At 45.1% G+C, this 20,846-nt stretch overlaps 2 pseudogenes across 2 annotated transcripts in view; both read left to right on the forward strand.

Annotated features, from left to right (window-relative positions):
* Positions 1-20,846, forward strand: part of LOC310824130 (cytochrome P450 3A30-like) — a 187,048-nt pseudogene that overhangs the window by 139,489 nt on the left and 26,713 nt on the right. The gene's annotated exons all lie outside the window — the stretch shown is intronic.
* Positions 1-20,846, forward strand: part of LOC310823673 (cytochrome P450 3A30-like) — a 62,984-nt pseudogene that overhangs the window by 16,076 nt on the left and 26,062 nt on the right. The window contains exons 2-11 of the transcript in view: positions 701-750; positions 9,440-9,539; positions 9,673-9,786; positions 10,248-10,336; positions 10,447-10,595; positions 10,917-11,044; positions 11,167-11,236; positions 11,411-11,571; positions 14,621-14,840; positions 15,044-15,247. The product of the transcript in view is annotated as a cytochrome P450 3A30-like (transcript). The remainder of the gene's footprint in view (positions 1-700; positions 751-9,439; positions 9,540-9,672; positions 9,787-10,247; positions 10,337-10,446; positions 10,596-10,916; positions 11,045-11,166; positions 11,237-11,410; positions 11,572-14,620; positions 14,841-15,043; positions 15,248-20,846) is intronic.

Consider the following 20,846-nt stretch of genomic DNA (forward strand, 5'->3'; position numbering starts at 1 on the left):
TTTCGCCTGTGTTTCATGATCTGAAACACAGGTGTCATGATGGGATAAAATAATCACTTCAGCAGACGTGTCCGGGGTTACTCAGAAGAAGCGATTGAACCTGTAAAGATGGGTTACCTTCCGTACTTCTCCACCGAGACATGGACTCTCCTTGCCTTACTCATCACTCTGATCGTAGTGTAAGAAGTTTTAATAAAAAATATTATTTGTTAGTTAGTTAGTTGTAATAATACATACAAATGATAGTATTGATAATTACAGTTATCTAACAGTTTCAATGATACCTATGACTTGATCGTTTTGCTTTTGTTTCAAGTCAGATTGTTGATTTATATTTGTTCTGACCAGGTATGGATACTGGCCATATGGAATATTAAAAAAACTAGGCATTCCTTGTCTCAAACCCATCCCTTTCCTCAGGACGATGATGGGATATAAGAAGGTTTGTAGAGATTAAGCCCATAAACAACAACATTGTAGACTCATCCATGATGTGTGTTGTTGTGGTGAAAGCCATGGGAGCTGAATATGAATTGTTTTACCCAGAAAAATGGGCAATAAAGCTTTTGAACGAAAACGAAAAGAGAGGAGTGGGAGCCGGTCTGTAGTGGAAAAGGGCCATCATAAACTAAGCCACAGTTCAGGTTTATGACAAGCATTTATGAACTGGCTATTTCTTTGTTTTGTTTTTTGTTCCCAGGGTGGTTTCACCAATTTTGACACAGAGAGCTTCCAGAAATATGGGAAACTGTGGGGCTGAGTCTGCTAAACTGATCCTGGTTATTGTTAACTATGATGGATATATGTATCTCTCAGTGTCTACAGTATACACTCTTAAACCAGGCGGACACCGTGCGATTTTCACAAACACAGACGATCCAACCGACGAAATGGTCTCGTACACCAAGACAAATGATCTGTCTTGATGCAATGTACACTGCCCAAGCAACAATTTCATGCTTCCACATTAATAATTTGAATCTGTTATTGAGCGATTTAAGTTTTAAGCTTTTAAGTATTCTGTAGTATGGTCCCTGTGGGGGGACATGCAGCGTTCGGCCTGTAGAGGGAGCTACAGGACCGTGGCCAGGGTGACGTCGGCGAGGCTCCGTTGCACACCTGTTTCAAATGAAGCCTCGTTGACTAGATGGTTAACGATGTGTGTGCCTCGGCGTTCGAGGGAGAAGGAGGGCGACTGGAAAGTCGCCGAGTGGCGTGTTACGAACATTGAAATTATTACGAACATTGGAATTATTACTAACATTTTATGAAAATAAACGGGATACTCCCAGAAAACAGTACCTCGACTCCGCCTCTGTGTCACAGACTTGTTACAGTGGCGCCCAACGTGGGGCACAGCGAAGGCGGAGAAAAAAAGGGAATGGAGGCGTTAAGCGCGGCTATCGGAAGGATGGCCCTTATACTGGAGCAGCAGGCCCACCTCCAGCAGGAGCACCAGACCGCGGTGAGGGAGATGGTGACGGCAAGGGCTGAGGACCGTACCCTCCTCCTGGAGCTCGTCAGGGCCCTGATGATGGAGGAGGGGAGCCGGCCCTTTGCCTACGCCCAGCAGCTGCGGGACAGCGCGCGGCGGTGGCTGGACCCAGGGAACAGCTCGTCGGAGGAGGTCGGGGACCGGGTGGTGTTGGAGCAATTCCCCACGGGGCTCCCGGCCCGGACCGCCGCCTGGGTCCAGTACCACCGGCCCCAGGATCTCGCGGCCGCCGTTACCTTGGTGGAGGACCATCTCTCCTTCCCGCCGCAGGAGCCCCGATGACCAACGCCCGGTCCGGCGCCCGGAAGGAGCCATGGTGACGGAGGAGGAGAGACCGGCGCCCGCCCCGAGGACGAGATGGCAGGGGCAGGCATGTCGAGAACCAGCCCTGGCCCCACAGGAAGCACCCCGAGCGACAGGGGGGGTGTGTTGGCGATGCGGACGGCCGGGCCATGTACAGGCGGAGTGCCCAGTGAGGGAGGTGGGGCAGGTCGTCCGCATCGGCGACATACCGGGCCCTCCCCCCGGACCAGGAGCGGCGTATTGTGTTCCGGTAAGGATACAACATGATATGCACCAGGCCTTCTTGGATTCGGGCTGCATGCAGTCCATGATCCAGGAGCGCCTGGTTCGACCGGGGGCATTGTTAAAGGCATCGAGGGTGTTGGTGAAGTGTGTGCATGGGGACATTCACGAATATCCTGTGGTCACGATCAAGATTCATTTTGAAGGGAAAAAGCATAGTGTACAGGCGGCGGTTAGCCCGCGCCTCACGCATCCCCTTATTCTGGGTGTAGATTGGGAGGGGTTTCCTCAAGCGGTAAGCAGGGCTACCGGGGTGCGTCCACGACAGAGAGGGAGGTGTGAGGCGGGTAATGTGTTCTGTGCTGAGGCGGCGCCTCGCGACACTGCCGAGGAGCCGGAGCCGGCGGGGGGGTCTCAACCCGAGATTCCCCCGCCGAACTATCCGTTTCAAGATTCAAGATCAAGATTCAAGATGGTTTTATTGTCATATGCGCAACAGTTACAGAGCAATCGCTGGCAATGAAATTCTTAAGTCTTGGGCTCCTCCAACAGTGCAATAAGAAGTGTAAATAATAAAAATAAAAGAAACAACAACAATAACAATAGTTACCTAAATACAAAACTAAATAAATGTAAATGTAAAATGTAAAAAGTGAAATGTAAACAGACGTTTTTATCCAGATGTCGACTGGTATAAAGTGGCATTTTATAAAGTGGCATGTTATAAAGTGGCATAGTTAAAGTGTCATTGTGGTGAGCTAAGTAGCTCAGGAGTTCAACAGTCTTATTGCCTGTGGGATGAAACTGTCCCTGAGTCTTGTGGTGTGAGACCGGATGCTGCGGTAGCGTCTGCCAGACGGGAGCAGCTGAAACAGTTTGTTGCTGGGGTGATGAGGGTCTTTAATAATCCGGTTAGTCTTCTTCCTGCAGCGCTGAGTGTAGAGGTCCTCCATGGATGGCAGCTCCGTCCTGGTAATGTGCTGGGCAGCTTTCACCACCCTCTGTAATGTCTTACGGTTGAGGGCGGAGCAACTGCCGTACCAGGCGGTGATGCAGCCAGTCAGGATACTCTCTATGGTGCACCTGTAGAAGTTGCAGAGTATCCTGGAGTCCATGTTGAACCTCCGCAGCCTGCGGAGGAAGAAGAGCCGCTGTCTTGCCGTCTTTGTGATGGCGTCGGTGTGGTGAGTCCAGGTCAGGTCCTCGCAGATGTGGACCCCGAGGAACTTGAAGCTGCTGACTCTCTCTACTGCCGTCCCGTTGATGGTGATAGGGGCGTGCCCGGCTCTCTGCCGCTTCCTGTAGTCCACAATCAGCTCCTTAGTTTTGCTGAGGTTGAGCTGGAGGTTGTTGTCCTGGCACCAAGATGTCAGGACTCTCACCTCCTCTCTGTACGCCGTCTCGTCGCCGTCGGTGATCAGGCCGATGACGGTCGTGTCGTCAGCAAACTTGATGATGGTGTTGGAGCTGTGTGTGGCCACGCAGTCATGTGTGAACAGGGAGTAGAGGAGAGGGCTGAGCACGCAGCCCTGGGGTGCGCCGGTGTTGAGAGTCAGGGTGGATGATGTGGCGCCTCCTATCCGCACTGCCTGGGGTCTGCCCGTCAGGAAGCTCAGGATCCAGTCACAAAGCGTGGTGTTGAGCCCGAGGTCCCTGAGCTTCACAGCAAGCTTGGAGGGCACAATGGTATTGAATGCTGAACTGTAGTCAATGAACAGCATTCTCACATATGTGTTCTTCTGGTCCAGGTGGGAGAGGGCAGTGTGGAGGGCGAGGGTGATGGCGTCGTCTGTGGACCTGTTTGCCCTGTATGCAAACTGCATGGGGTCCAGTGAGTCAGGGAGGGAGGAGGTGATGAATGATTTGACTAACCGCTCAAAGCACTTCATGACGATGGAAGTGAGTGCTACTGGTCGGTAGTCGTTGAGGCAGGATGTTTTTGACTTCTTTGGGATGGGGATGATGGTGGACTTTTTGAGACATGTGGGGACCACCGACTGGAGCAGTGACAGGTTGAAAATGTCTGTAAACACACCTGCCAGCTGATCTGCACACACCCTGAGAGCCCGGCCAGGTATGCCATCCGGTCCAGGGGCCTTGTGTGGATTAATCCTTTTGAAGGATTTGCACACATCTGCCCTTGTTATTGCTAGTGTGCAGGGGTCCTGGTCCATCTGTACTTCCTCAGCCGGAGAGTAGCTCTCAAAACGTGCGAAGTAGGTGTTAAGGTCATCTGGAAGAGATGGAGACACTTCCTCAGTCACACTCGTAGTCCCTTTAAAGTCTGTAATTGTTCTGAGTCCGGTCCACATGTGCCTTGAGTTGGAGCCCTCAAAGTTGGACTCCATTCTGTCCTTGTATTGTCTCTTAGCAATGTTAATTGCTAGGTGACTTCCCCCTCGAGCAGTCTCGTGACGAGACCCTACGATCGGCCTATGACCAAGTGATAGCGATTGATGGTACTTTGGTACGGCCAGACGCAGTACGCGCCCACCCCTATTTCGCGATTATCAGCGACAGGTTGTACCGAGTAAGTCGTGACTCACATAGCCAGGAGGAAGTAACCCAGTTGTTGGTTCCCCGTAGCCGCCGGGAAATGGTCTTCCAGGCGGCTCATTTCAACCCCATGGCGGGCCATTTAGGTTATGATAAGACACTAAACCGTATAATGGCTCGATTTTATTGGCCGGGAATTCGGGCAGAGGTGCGTAGGTGGTGCGCGAATGTCAGTTGGTAAAGCCCCCTTGCGGCCCTTACCATTGGTCGAGAACCCATTCGACCGCATTGCGATGGATATTATCGGGCCATTTGATCGGTGTACACAGGGATATCGATTTGTGTTGGTCTTGATAGATTACGCAACCCAATACCCCGAGGCAATACCGCTGCGCAATATCTCTGCCAGGAGTGTAGCGCAGGCATTGTTTCAAGTAATCTCCCACGTGGGAATCCCGAAAGAGATTCTCACCGATCAGGGCACTAATTTTATGTCACGCACCCTCAAGGAACTGTATGGCTTGTTGAACATCAAGGCGATTCGAACCAGTGTTTACCACCCGGCCACTGATGGCCTTTGTGAGCGGTTCAATCGGACCTTGAAGTTAATGATCCGGAAGTTCGTACACGAAGATAGTCGGAATTGGCATAAATGGCTAGATCCCCTGTTGTTTGCGGTACGGGAAGTCCCCCAAGCTTCCACCGGGTTTTCCCCGTTTGAATTACTCTACGGGCGTAAGCCTCGGGGTGTCCTAGACCTTCTTAAAGAAAATTGGGAGGAAGGGTCTAGCGACAGTAAAAATGAGATTCAATACGTCCTGGACTTGCGCACAAAGCTCCACGCCCTAGGGGTTATCTCACGCGAGCATTTGCTGCAAGCCCAGGAGCGTCAAAAGTGACTGTACGACAGGGGAACTAACCTGCGAGAATTTACAGGTGTGGTCACACGTCGCATGGGGGACGTGGATTACGAGGTAGTACGCTCGGACCGGGGGGATAGCTTGCAGGTGTATCACGTAAATCTCCTAAAAAAATGGAACGACGTGGTCACTGTTGCTCTGGCTACAATAATTCCAGAGAGAGATGAGTTCGGTCCGGAAGTCCCAAAATCAAAAGTTAGCACTCCGGTCGGTATTGATAACCATCTCTCTGCTAGCCAGGCCACGGACGTTGCAGATTTGCAAGCTAAGTTCGCGGACGTGTTCTCTCCCTTGCCCGGTCGGACTACGCTTATCGACCACCACATAGAAACGCAGCCGGGTTTAACGGTGCGCACGCGTCCCTATAGGTTGCCGGTACACAAACGAGACATTGTGTGCAGGGAATTGGAAGCCATGCTGGAGCTGGGTGTGGTCGAGGAGTCCTGCAGTGACTGGTGTAGCCCCATCGTGCTTGTCAACAAGCCGGATGGGGCTATACGGTTCTGTGTGGATTATAGACGGGTTAATGCGGTCTCCAAGTTCGATGCCTACCCGATGCCCCGGGTTGACGAGCTCTTGGACCGGCTTGGCACGGCCTTGAGTTGGAGCCCTCAAAGTTGGACTCCATTCTGTCCTTGTATTGTCTCTTAGCAATGTTAATTGCTAGGTGACTTCCCCCTCGAGCAGTCTCGTGACGAGACCCCCGGGTTGACGAGCTCTTGGACCGGCTTGGCACGGCCAAGTATTTCACGACGTTGGATTTCACGAAGGGATACTGGCAGATTCCACTCTCGCCGGTATCCCGGGAGAAAACTGCATTCTCCACTCCGCTCGGGCTATTCCAGTTCACGGTGCTCCCTTTCGGGTTGTTCGGAGCCCCAGCCACTTTTCAGCGCCTCATGGACCCTGAGGTCCCTGAGGCAGGCGGGGCTGACGGCCAACCCGAAGAAGTGCTTGATCGGGCGGAGGGAGATCCGGTATCTGGGGTACCACTTGGGTCGGGGGGAGGTGCGGCCACAGATTGAAAAGACTGCGGCCATCGCAGCCACTCCGCGGCCCAAGACAAAGAAGGAGGTGAGGGCCTTCCTGGGGCTGGCTGGCTATTACCGGCAGTTCGTGCCGGGGTTTTCAGAGCTGGCCAGTCCCTTGACGGACCTCACCCGGAAGGGTGCCCCGGATCCGGTCCAATGGTCGGGCCAGTGCCAGGGGTCGTTCGAGGCCCTTAAGGGAGCTCTTTGTGGAGAAACGGTCCTGTATGCGCCTGATTTTAACCTCCCTTTCTCCCTACAGACGGACGCGTCGGATAGAGGCCTGGGAGCAGTGCTGACCCAGCGGGTGGAGGGGGCTGACCGGCCGGTGCTGTACCTGAGCCGCAAACTATCGGAGAGGGAGGGCCGGTACAGCACGGTGGAGAAGGAGTGCCTGGCCATCAAGTGGGCGGTCGGCGCCCTCCGCTACTATCTGCTGGGTCGTGCTTTCACCCTCTACTCCGACCATGCTCCCCTCCAGTGGCTCCACCGGTGGTATCTCGCGTTGCAGCCCTTCAACTTTTCGGTCGTGCACAGACCGGGGGCGCAGATGGTCGTCGCAGACTTCCTCTCCCGTGCAGGGGGGGGGGGGAGTAGGTTGTCAGCCGTCGTGTCCCCGGCCTGTGTCGGGTGGTGGGGGTATGTGGGGGGACATGCAGCGTTCGGCCTGTAGAGGGAGCTACAGGACCGTGGCCAGGGTGACGTCGGCGAGGCTCCGTTGCACACCTGTTGCAAATGAAGCCTCGTTGACAAGATGGTTTAAGATGTGTGTGCCTCGGCGTTCGAGGGAGAAGGAGGGCGACTGGAAAGTCGGCGAGTGGCGTTGTGTTACGAACATTGAAATTATTACGAACATTGGAATTATTACTAACATTTTATGAAAATAAACGGGATAATCCCAGAAAACAGTACCTCGACTCCGCCTCTGTGTCACGGACTTGTTACAGTCCCAAACACAACTTGTGCGTTGCCAATGTTTGACAACATCCTGGATTCTCATTGGTTGAGGCTCCTATATTGCCTCTGAGCACGTCTCAAACTGCATGAATAAAGAGGAGCCACGACACGTCAGAATTCAAATCGGAAGTGATTGTGTCTTCCCTCCATGTCATTGAAAGGGCAAAAATGTAATTAAAAAAATAAAGAAAAAAAGGGTTCTAAAAGGATTCTTTGGTTGAATAACTCTTATGGGTTCCATTTGCAGTGCCCTGCATAAGTAATGGGACAAGCATTTTTTCTTCTTTTGCATTATGCAAATGTCCAAATTAAGCACTCATGTTTAGTATTTGGTCCGCAATCCTTTGTATGCAAAAGTGCAAAAGTCTGTGACCCATTGACCCAACCAGACGCTGGGTATCTTCTCTGGTAATGCTCTGCCAGACCTATATTGTAGCGATTGTTGTTTGTTTTTTTAGGATGTTTTGTCCTCCTCTTCAGCAAATTAAATGCATGTTCTATAGGATTCTATAGGATTCACTTTTTGGCCCTGAATAATTTCCTAGTTGCTATGGCAGTATGTTTTGGGTCATTGTCCTGCTGTATGGTGAAATGCCGTCCAATGAGTTTGGAGCAATTAACTTGTACTTGGACTGACAAGATGTTTCTGAACACTTCCGAATTCATCCTCATCAAAGGAGACGTGAGCCAGTTCCAGTGGAAGCCATACATGCCCAAGGCATAACACCCCCTCCCCCATATTTCACAGATGATGTGGTATGCTGTGAATATTGGGCAGTTCCTTTTTTTCTCCACACTTTCTCCGGTACATGTTTTTCCAGAACTCTGCAGGCTCTTTTAGGTACTTTTTAGCAAACCGTAACCTGGCCAGCCTGTTTTTGTGGCTGAGTAGTGGTTTGCACCTTGCAGTGTAGCCTCTGTAGTTCTGCTGGTGAAGTCTTCTGCGGATGGTAGTCTCTGACTCATTGACGCCTACCTCCTGGAGAGTGTTCCTAATTTATGGGGCAGTTTTTATTTTATTTTATTTTTTATTATGGTGAGCATTCTTTGGTTATCCACTGGAAGTCTTCCTTGCCATTTGCGATTTCTTAGCTCACCAGTGCTTTCTTTCCTTTTAATGAAGTTCCAAACTGTTGATGTTGGTAGGTTTAAGGTTTTAATGTTTCATTTTTTTCTGATATTTCAGCATCATAATGGCTTCCCTGACTTTCAATAACATCTCTTTGGTCCTCATGTTGACAAGACACCAATAGCAGACTGCACAAATTATGTGACGGAACACACCTGTCAAGCCAATTGTCCCATCACTTTTGTGTAGCCTAAAATAGCGGGATTATGCATAAAAGTGTTGTAATTTCTGAATGATAAACCAATATGTACACAAATAACATCAAATAAAAGATGAGAATCTCTACGTTCTCATTTCAACTCCAAAAAGAAGAAAAAATGCTTCACTGTCCCATTACTTTCGCACGGTACTGTATAACCTTCTGTGGAAAAGGGTTCTACATGGAACCCAAAAGGTTTCTTCAAAGGGAGAGTGGAAGAAGAACCCTTTTTGGTTCTAGGTAGCACTTTTTTTCTAAGAGTGCAGGATCTGTGATGGGTCTGTCTGTCTCTATCTACGGTATATTCGCTTGAATGCCACAGCCTATTTGAGTATTGTTGCTGACCATGTGCATCCCTTCATGGCCACAATTGACCCATCTTCTAATGGCTACTTCCAGCATGATAATGCACCATGTCACAAAGCAAAAGTTGTCTTAAACTGGTTTCATGAACATGACAATGAGTTCAGTGTTCTTCAGTGGCCTTCCCAGGATCTGAATCCAATAGAACACCTTTGGGATGTGGTAGAACGGGAGATTCACATCTTGAAAGTGAACCTGAAAAATGTGCAGGAATTGAGTGATGCAATCATGTCATCATGGACCAGAATCTCAAAGGAATGTTTCCAACATCTTGTGGAATCAATGCCACGAAGAATTGAGGCTATCTTTGTTTTTGCTGGTCTGTAGGATCTATGATGGCCGTCAGCCCATCCTGTGTATCATGGACACAGCCATGATCAAAACCATCCTCATCAAGGAATGCAACTCCCTTTTCACTAACAGGAGGGTAATACGCTAAATTGAAGTTGTTGTATGGGGAAAAAAACATAAGGACTCATTAAATAGATAATATCATTGTTATTATAGCATTATTAATAGTAGGTTAATCTTGCAGTATATAATTATTATTATTTTTCTAGAATATCTATCTCAACGGGCCTCTGTATGACGCCGTGTTTATCGCTGAGGATGATGCATGGAGACGGATCCGCAGTGTCCTGTCTCCCTCCTTCACCAGTGGGCGGATCAAAGAGGTACAGTCCCATCTCTCCTCTCCTTCTTTCATTCATTCCTTTATACAACACAAATAAATGAATGACTAACAACTCTGATGCGCGCGCATGTGTGTGTGTGTGTGTGTGTGAGAGTGTGTGTGTGATTTGTACTATGTGTATAGTGTGTATTCATTGTTGTTTGTTGTTGTGTGAAGCAGCAACTTTAATTAATTAATCCAAGACAAATTTTCATCCGGGACAATAAAGTATATTTGATCTTATCTTCGATAAGTTCAGTGGTCAGATGACAGAGTATAGAATAATAGTTCATCTTTGGAGTCACTTATTCTTTGACATAATGTATCCTGTATGGATGTATATTCTCAGGCTATATAAACATTAAAATAATTCCTGTTTCAAACATGATATTAATATATGTTTTGCACATATTAATCCACGTATCAATCATGATATTTTTCCATGTATCCTTCCCAACTCAGATGCTCAGGATCATGAAGCAGCACTCTGGTAACTTGGTCAGCAATCTGAAGAAGACGGCTGATAACGATGAGCCCATTGAACTAAAAGAGTGAGTATTTATCTCCGAGACGATAAGGTGAATTTGTAATTTCAGTGAACTCCCCCTTTAATTTTGTGGTTGTGGTTCTGGTGGTCAGAGATTGTGTGGTTGTGTTCCAGGTTCTTTGGACCATACAGTATGGATGTGGTCGTCAGTACTTCATTCAGTGTCGACATCGACTCCCTCCACAACCCCTCCGACCCCTTTGTGACCAACATCAAGAAAATGCTCAAGTTTGACATCTTCAGCCCACTGTTCCTCACAGTCGGTACAACTGCCCCCATATAGCTTTCAGTCATTTTGTGCTTAATAAATGAAGCTATTGATTTCATTGATTAGACTGACATAAACCACACTGCCAATGGTTTGCGCTCTACTCATTTGACAAACACATGGGCCCTGTCGAGAACCAACCTCTAGTTCCTAAATGCTGGACACTTGGAGATCTGAGTGGATTGGATACAGAAGTGTCTAGGGATAGAGCCTAGGAGTTGTTTCTGGACAGGGCTGTGCATTGAATAGGATTGGAGTCACGTATCATGGTATTTCCTGTTCCTGTTTGTAACCGTGGCATTTCCTGTCCGTCCAGCATTCTTCCCCTTCATGGGTCCTGTTATGGCAAACAAGGAGGTATCCCTATTCCCTGCCTCGGTCACAGATTTCTTCTACGCTGTCTTTCAGAAGATCAAGTCCAATCGCGTGGCTAGCACCAGGAAGGTATGTAAATATATCTGATCAAATATACGATCTTCAGCCAGTATTGTGTAATACAATTGTAGAGATTTGGTAGCATCTGGTAGTTCTCATGTGATTTTGATCTGACGTAAGCCTGCTTCCAGAGTCGGGTAGATTTCCTGCAGCTGATGATAGACTCGCAGAAAGACAGCAACTCAAAGGGAGAGGAGCAGAGTAAAGGTGCCTGCCTTAAACACACACACACGCACACACACACACACACACACACACACACACACACACACACACACACTGTATACTAGCATCTAACACACACACATACAGTACCTGCCTCAAACACCTATACCTACAAACACACCTACCACCCCATTTCTCCCATCATCATAGGATTGAGTGACCATGAGATCTTGTCCCAGGCAATGATGTTCATCTTTGCTGGCTATGAGACCACCAGTAGCTCTCTGTCCTTCCTGGCCTACAATCTGGCAACCAACCCTCACATTATGACCAAGCTGCAGGAGGAGATAGACACTGTGTTTCCCAACAAGGTAACCCCTCTGCAGACTCCTATATAGTACTATTCATGTGGAACAGGTGATAGTGACAGTGACAGTGTGATAGTGACATGATAGTGACAGTGTTTTAGAGGGTACTGATGAGTGTGTAACCCCTGTGCACTGCAGACTCCTACAGATGGTTAGATAGGTAACAGTATTTTGCAGTGTGCTAATGTGTCTGTAGCATCCCTGTGCAGACTTCTGCCCAGTATTATTCATTTGAAACAGGAAGTAGATAGTCAAAGTCAAGTCAAAGTGGCTTTATTGTCAATTCTTCACATGTCAAGACATACAAAGGAATCGAGAGGACGTTTCTCACTCTCCCACGGTGAGACAGATAAAGTGCCCAGGCACAACAGATAACACATACTAAAAGTAAAACATTCAATAAAAATAATTTAAACAGTGCAAAAAGAGCAGTCAGTAAAGACAGTAAGTAGCAGCCAAATACTGTGTATTCTGTATAAAAAAAATAATAATAGTGCAATAGTGCATTGTAGCAATAGAATAGTGGATTGTCCAGGGTCCGTAGATAGGTGTTGTTGGAATCTTCAGAATAGTTAAAAGGCCAGTACCTGAGGACCTGAGGGATCTACAGGGTATATACCTTAAAAGCATGTCTGACATGCAGTGGTGTGCATGACCATAGAGTGATTTCTAAACTAATACAATTATCTTAAAATAAATTATAAAACTAACAGGTAATCAGTGCAGAGACTTGTGTGATATGTGCTCTCCATCTGACTCGTGCTGCTGCATTTTGTATCATTTGCCAAGAGCTTTCTTTGGTCGACCAGACAGGAGAGTGTTACAGTAATCAAGGTTGCTAGTAATACAAGCATGCATTCGTCTCTCAGTGTCAGCCTGGGAGAGGAAAGGTTGCACCTTTACAGCTGTGTTCTGTAAAGGTCCATGTAATATTCAAGCGTTCTAAAAGCTTCCTAACGGTTGTAATGACTATCTTTAATCGGTAGCGATCAGGGAACAAGATCCCTTATAATAAATCCCTTATGAATAAAAACACGCTTTTTAAAATGCAGTGTCCTACCTGACATTCGGTTTGCATATAAACATGTTGTGAGTGCCAGGGGTGTTCTAGGGGAGTAGACTGACCTTTCTCTGGTGGCTGCCTCTCCCAATCGTGTGCGCATGTAGAAACACAACAGCTAATGTCCAACACTGCAAGTTCATTTCGGGGGGATATATTATTATTAGGGAGGATGTTGTTGTTTGGACAACTTCAGACAGAATTTCTCCACGATGGCAGATTTCCGGCAAACTTACTTACTCTTCTTTAAGTGATACAAATATGTTTTAGTCACATTCTTGATATGGGTTTCAAAATTAAGATCTGAGTCAATGGTAACACCTTGTTTTTTTGCCTAGTGCTTAGTGTTACTGTAAGTAGTGTCTTTAAGTGTGCAGACAGTTTGACCAGGACAAGGACAAAGAGCATTTTGGCATCAGCATTAATTAATTAATTCTAAGGACATTAAGAACCTAGTTAATAACTTAACAACATAGTGCTATCTCAGTGCTATGATCGGCACAAAAGCCAGATTGGAACATGTCAAAGGTACAGTTGGGAAGAAGGAGATTATTTAACAGTTTGAACACCTTTTTTTCAAGAATTATTATTTTTTTGCTTAAAAAGGGAAGGTTGGAGATTGGCCTAAAATCGCTAAGGACTGAAGAGTCTAAGTTACTTTTCTTCAGGAGGGGTTTCACCATGGTAGTTTTAGGTGCAGATGAACAGACCCCCACTTTGCTGAGCATTTCTGTATGACCACTGCAAAAGAGTTCATAGTGCTTCCATGTGGTGGAAGGTGGGGTAACAAGTCATCAAACACATCTTCAGGTCTTGCCTGAGTGATCCTCCTCACCTAATATTGGTTCTCTTATCTCAGAAGTATGTTGCAAATTCCTCACATTTGTAGGTGGAGAGCAGATCACCAGGTGTCTTGTGGGCGGGATTTATAAGGCTGTCAATCGTTGAAAAGAGCACTGTTTGAGTTGTTATGATTCATTATCAATTTTGAGAAATGATCCCGTCTGTCTTGGCGTTTTTTTATTGCCTTATTAAAAGCAGAAAGATGCTCTCGAAGAATATCAAGGTGGACCTGCAGTTTTTGTCCGCTCAGACTTTCTGCAAATTCTTTTAAATTTGGCCACAGCCTTTTTCAGTTTGACTGGTGCTACAGAGTCGATAGTTGCCCTTAGTTTGGTGTTGAAGCTGGTTGCTAAATCATTATCACAGGAGGAAGCTGTTGATGGTGTACTATTCATATTCATATTCATCATGAAATTCTCATCTGCTCAGCGACATGGCTAGATAAATAATAGAGTGAAAATATATTTTTCCCCACTTCTAATAGACTGACATGCATTCATGTTTAGCCAGGTTTCAGATAAAAACATTACAGTGCAGCTTTCGCTCTGAGATAAGATCAATAAAGGTTTTGCCAGATAGGGACCTAATATTCAAAAGCACCATGGTAATGTTCTCTGGGCTGTTCGGTGCTGCCCGGCCACAGTTAATGGAATGGATACCAAGTTATTCACATTTGAACCACCTGACAGTTTTCTTGTAGTCTGTCGACTGTGATAGGAAATAATAGACTGTAGCACATTCAGTATTCCAAGCAGTCAATCCACTAAAAGCAGCCCAGTTTAGTGGCATTTTGACTTCTGATTGATCCTTGTGTACATCTATCATTTACATTGTTCAGTGGAATCTAAATGTATTTTCTTCTAACTATCAAGATAACATTATTTAGCGATTTTTTTGTTTATTCATGTATAACAAAAAAGCAAGACACTATTACACACGTACATTGAAAGTAATGGCGTTCTGTATGCGGGTGTCATGAAATTAGGCTATGCAGATTAGAATAAGTATAGTACTGTGTTCATTTCCCCCCCAAAAAACACAAAAAACTAACAGCTCTTCAGATTTGCGACGAAAAAGAGTTAGTTCTGGGCTACGGCTACGTGAACGACCAATCACTAGTGCTCATGTGAGTGTAATATCCCTGTGCAGGCTCCTATCCAGTACGAGGCTCTGATGCAGATGGACTATCTAGACAGCGTGATCAACGAGTCTCTCAGGTTGTACCCCATCGACTTGAAAGAGTCGCCAAGAAATCTGTTGAGATCAGCGGCATCACCATCCCCAAGGGTATGGTCGTCATGATACCCATCTGGACCTTGCACCGTGACCCCGATGTGTGGGAAGACCCAGAGGAGTTCAAACCAGAGAGGTAATGGGCCACATCTTAACCACAACCACAATATCAATCACAACAGCAACGATAAGAGCAGTGTTCCACAAACAACCATAAAACAAACCTAAATGCGACGACCAAACACAAACAGGTTTCTTCAACCATGTATAACCATCATATTACTGTGATTTAATTGATATGTTCTTTAACCCCTCCTCCTCTGAACTCTCCGTGTGTAGGTTCAGTAAGGAGAACAAGGAGAGCATCGACCCATACACCTACATGCCGTTCGGGTTGGGCCCACGGAACTGTATCGGGATGCGATTCGCTCTGGTATTGTTGAAACTGGCGATGGTGGAGATTCTACAGAGGTTCAACTTCACCGTCTGCAAAGAGACAGAGGTGAGACAAAATAATGATACAATGATTGTAAATATAATTTTGTACCTATGACTTTGTTGCGTTTCTATATGTAGCAGAGGTGATTTTGGAATCACACTCGCGTGATGAGGTAGCCCTGCCTGAGACATGTAAACTGAAGTGTCGCCCTCAGACCTTGAGGATGTCCTCTTGGCTTAATAGTAGCGTTTGTGTCTTCCACATGGGAGACCCGGGTTTGAACCCCCATACTACAATTCTGTACTTGCGTACTGCATGAGTATGTACTCCCCATTTAATTTCCCAGATTGCATTTTTCAGTACTAGGCGCCAATCATCCTCAGTATAGGCTACCTACTAAATGATGGAAGTGTGAGATTTAAAAAAAAGCTATTTGTATTTCTGCAAAACTCCCTCGAGACTTCATAGGGCCATTTTAATGTATGTCGACCCAAGAGAGGTTGTCCAGGAGTTTGAGTTTATTTGAATTTATAGTGCAATGCTACCCGAACGTAACAGTGACACTGTGTTAGGTAACATTCATAGTGTAACGCTGACATCTGTTTTACTCGTTCCTTCATACTTTAACTGTGTGTCAACTCTCACCAGATCCCCATTGAGATGGACCTGTTCCGCTGCCAGGAGTCCAACGACAACCAGCTCAAAGCAGACAGCCAGTGATGAGGACCTGCCCTGCTGCAGGTCTCTCAGTTATTATGTTACACATAGATCTAGGATCAGCCCCAACACTGGCTACTTTCAAAAATGGGAAAAAATAAAAAAAAAGGGCTTCGCTTTTGCCTTAAATTGAAACTAAATTGGCGCTAATAATTGCACTGTGACCCTAAAATGCACTGTGACTTTTATTCTTTTTTTTATGTCTTTTATGCGTTTTTATTCTAATTTTTCTTTCATGCTCTTTCCTTTTTATCTATTTTACGTAAAGCACTTTGAATTGCCTCTGTGTATGAAATGTGCTATATAAATAAACTTGCCTTGCCTTGCCTTGCCTCGCCTCGCCTCTGGGCTCTGCTGCTACTGTATGCTGCTCTCTTTGTATCTGTCTATTAGTGGAGGTCCAGGACTCGTTGTACAGAGACAGTTGTTGTCTGTCGTCTGCAGTGCAGGGATTTGCATGTGACTTGTGTATGTTTTGTACTCGTCTGGTAGTGGGTCTCTATCATCACGCTAAAAACGTGTGTATAATCACAAACTAAATCATAACATGAGAATGAACAACATGCCAAATGCAGTTAGCGTCTAACCAGAAGTGCAAAAAAGCAGAAAAGTGCAATGTGAACAATATATACAGGTAGAGCAGTATAAGCAATATATGAGCAGTATAAGTAGTGCAGTATAAGCAGTATATGAGCAGTATAAGCAGTATATGAGCAGTATAAGTAGTGCAGTATAAGCAATATATGTATTAACAGTAACATTATAAGCAGAATAAATATAGAATGCAGTATGAACAGTATAAGCAGTATATGAGCTGTATAAGTAGTGCAGTTACCAATGTATTGGGTCTATTTATGGGTATCGTAGTGCAGCAGTAGTCAAAATGTACCTGCATTTTATCGGTTGAAGTGCCATCTCATCTGTCATAAGATTTGACTTGTAAAACTGAAAAGTAGGATACAACTAATAGCCTAAATGTATAAACACAGGCCACAACCAAAAAACAACATGGGAAAATCGTTTACGCATCCTCTGCAGCAGGAACAGTGCAGAGAAAAAGTATGTACAGTAAACCCCATAACTGAATACACTTCATACGCTTCAGCGCGACACAGAACGCCTATACTGCAACAAAGTAAAAAGATGAGACAGACACGTGTCTTCAATAACTTGCATGTTTAATCAAAATACAAGCATTCGGCACATCGTTAACTTGTAGGAAAGTTTAATCAGGTTTTATCAATTGTATTATTTTAAATGTGAAATAAATAGCATCAGTGCAGAGGCTATAACACACTACAAAAGTCACATTAAATCACGGAAAGTAGGCTAGGCTAATTAACGGAACTATATGAATATACAGCCGGAGCCCAGTCCAGGGTTCTGAAAGCGACAAGTAACAAGTGTGCCCATCAACGGTCTAGATATTAGGCCTATACGTAACATTTAGTCCTCCACTTTATATCACAGCCAGTATAACGTTTAAAATGACTACAAAACAAAAGCAATATAGTCGACAGTGAACGGCGCATTGTCCATTTGTCATACATGTCCAAACAGACCTGCTCACTTGAATAGGAAAGTAGTTCGGCGGTTCGTTGCTTCAGCAAACCTCTCGATGACTTTACTGTTGAAATCCATCTGTCCCTGAATCAATGCATTTTCAATGGAAAGCATGTCAAGGCCGTTCAGTCGCTGGTGTCTGTTCTGTTCTGACAGATGTATAATGTCTTTGAATCCAGCCGATGCCCAAATAGTCTCCACCAAAAATCATACATGGGAAACAGAACAGCGCATGTTTCGAGGTGGTAGCGGTTAGCCATCTCTTTTTGTCAAACCATTCCTGTTGGCCCTAAACGTTTTATCTCCAACTTCTCTTCCAAAGGCAATGTACTGAACCGCATGGTCAACAAATAATCTACACGATTCATTGTGAAAACTTTAGCTAGCTAGCATTAGCGATAGACGTACAGTAGATGAACTGAATTGCTTTGTGATCATTTCCTGTCATGTCAGACCACGTTAACGACATTAGCGTTTAATAGTTTTTCGCCACCTGTTGCTAGGCAGAATTCATACCCAATATAATTTGCGTGAGGTTTTCCCTGCTTACGCCAATCACGCTCACGTTGTTCCCCTCGCAACGATGGGGCAGAGTGCTCCGCTGCCCCACAGCAGAGAGACGGGACAGAGAGCGCAGTCCGCACACACTAGTAATTACTAGTAATTAGTAATTACTCCAAAAACAGCACTATACGGATTATGAGTCAAGTTTATTATATTTATACACACCAATTTCACCATTTGATCTATTTTGTATTAAATATAAAAGACTTATTATTATTACTAATAAAAAATAAGACTAATAATTGTTTCGTATTTGTAATGTACTTTATGAGACTTTATGTTTGTAATGTACTTTATAAAGAAAAAAACCCTGTATATCCCCAAATTTGATTCTATGCAATATGTTTTTTCAAATGTTGTATTTGTCTTGTAGGCTACTTTTGTGTAAGCCGTATATTGTGGGTAAAATGCACTATAAATTCAAATGAACTTAAACTTAAATGTGTATTGCAGTGGAATCTCGAGATCCGCGTGTAAATCGAATCAATTTCCCATTGACATGAATGCAAGATTTACGCGCGCGGATTTGGAGTTAGGATTCCACCCAAAATGCGTTGCTATTGGTATCATTATGACGTTGATATGTACACAGAATTGAGAATGTTCTGCAATAATACACAAAGTTCTTGAACTTTTAGTTCAGTGGCATAACGAGCTAAGTATTATCAGTAGTATCAGTATTACCAGAGTGAGATATAAAGAGATTATAACCGGAAGATTCGGCGCTTATACACAGCCTACTGACTGAGGTAGGCTAATGTAGGCCAGAGATGTAGTATAGTTGACATATAGTATAGTTTTATAACACTTGTATTTGTAAATACTTGAGACGGCATAGGCCGACTACCTTTACAGCATTTGGACAAGGGACGCGTAAAAATGTCACTGAGAGATATCTGTCACTAGGAGATGATATTCCCATTAAGTCGAATTCAGCGTTGGATATTTCTATATGCCTAAAAACTCACATCTTTAGAAAGGCCTTCCTTTAGGTCCTGTCCTCTTGTTGTTGTTAGTGTTTTGTTAGTGTTTTTGTTTGTGTGTCTATTGCACTCAACTGCACAGGCTTTGAAATTGTCGGCTACAAATGAAAAACACATTCCAAATAAAATATATTTTTTATTATTATTATGAGAGACCTAAATGCATGAATTGAATTAGGGCTATTTTAATTTTGCCGAGGTCTTCTGCTTATTAGCCTATAGGCTCCTACCTGTACCAGGCCGATTCCAGTTAATAAAATGTGCCCATTATATGGCCACTGATATTTGACCTGTTGGCCACAATTGTAGGCTATATTTCAAGGTGTGTCAACAAACATAGCCAGCCAACCCACACTGGAAGCTTTTGCTGACTCTAACATAGGCCTCTGACAGGACCAAGTCACTTCGAACCATTGCATCGAACGCTGATAAGAGTTGTTAGGCAGTGAATTACCATGATAGTCATTCCAAACCCATTATGACGCCAGCCGAACGCACATTATAGATAATAACATTTCTTTGCTGCCAATCGGTGTACTGGTATTTGTTGACTGATTCAGAAGGGCAAACTCAAAGATTGTTATACCATTCTCATTTGGGGAATCTTTCTGACATTCCTGTTGCATTATAGTATGGGTGTGTGGAGATTATTTCAATCATTTTTGTTTGTGTTCTATCTACTGTAGGTGCATAAAAACAATGGAGGTGAAAATATATATGAGTATTGAGGATATCAGGAAGGAGCATGAGAGGATTAAGACAGAGAAGGCAGAGTTTGAGAAAAAGATAGAGGAATATGAGAAACAAAAGAGAAGGGACCAAAAAGTTAGGCAGAGGGAGGAGGAGATCCTGGCCAGAAAGGCAGAAAGACTGCAGGAGGACAGGAATGAGTTCAATAGGGAGAGGGAGGAGATGGACAGTGGGATCAAGATCCTCATGATGGAGATTGAGAAAGAGAAGGAGTCCTCAAAGGAGATACTTAGAAAGGCTGAGAAGGCAGAGGCAGAGTTAAATATGATGAGGAAGGAGAGCGTGAAAATCCAAAGAGACGGACAGAAGGTGGAGCAAGAAATGCTCAGGATGTGGATGGAGAAGGAGACATTTCTCAAGGCCAAGAAACAGATGGAGAAAGAGATGGAGAAAAACATGGTGGCAGTCAAGAGGAGAGAGGCCCTGGTGATGGAGGCCGAAGAAAGACTTAAACTGAGCAAGGAAAAAGAGAAGGAAGAGCAGGAGAAGGAGACCTCAAAGGAGATGCTTAGAAAGACAGAGAAGGTCGGAGCAGAGTTGCAAATGATAAAGAAGGAGTGGATGAAAATCAAAAGAGACGGGCAGAAGGTGGAGCAAGAAATGCTTGGGATGTGGAAGGAGAAGGAGACATTTCTCAAGGCCAAGAAACAGATGGAAAAAGAAATGGAGGCAGTCAAGAGGAGAGAGGCCCTGGTGATGGAGGCCGAAGAAAGACTTAAACTGAGCCAGGAAAAGGAGAAGCTAGAGCAGGAAAAGGAGACCTCAATGGAGATGCTTAGAAAGACAGAGAAGGTCGGTGCAGAGTTGCAAATAATAAAGAAGGAGTGGATGAAAATCAAAAGAGACGGGCAGGATGTGGAGCGAGAAATGCTCAAGATGTGGAAGGAGAAGGAGACATTTAAAAAGGATAAGAAACAGATGGAAAAAGAGATAGAGGCCATCAAGAGGAGAGAGGCCCTGGTGATGGTGGCTGAAGAAAGAGCGAAACAGAGTCTGGAAAAAGAGAAGCTAGGACAGGAGAGGGAGACATTGAAGAAGGTGAGCATGGTGACGATTAGAGAGATGGTAGAGAACCTATAGACTAAGTAGATGAAGGTGATTGTTGCTAGTTTTACTATAGCATTTA

Source organism: Argentina silus, assembly GCF_951799395.1.
Source record: "Argentina silus genome assembly, chromosome: Y".
Taxonomy (NCBI): domain Eukaryota; kingdom Metazoa; phylum Chordata; class Actinopteri; order Argentiniformes; family Argentinidae; genus Argentina; species Argentina silus.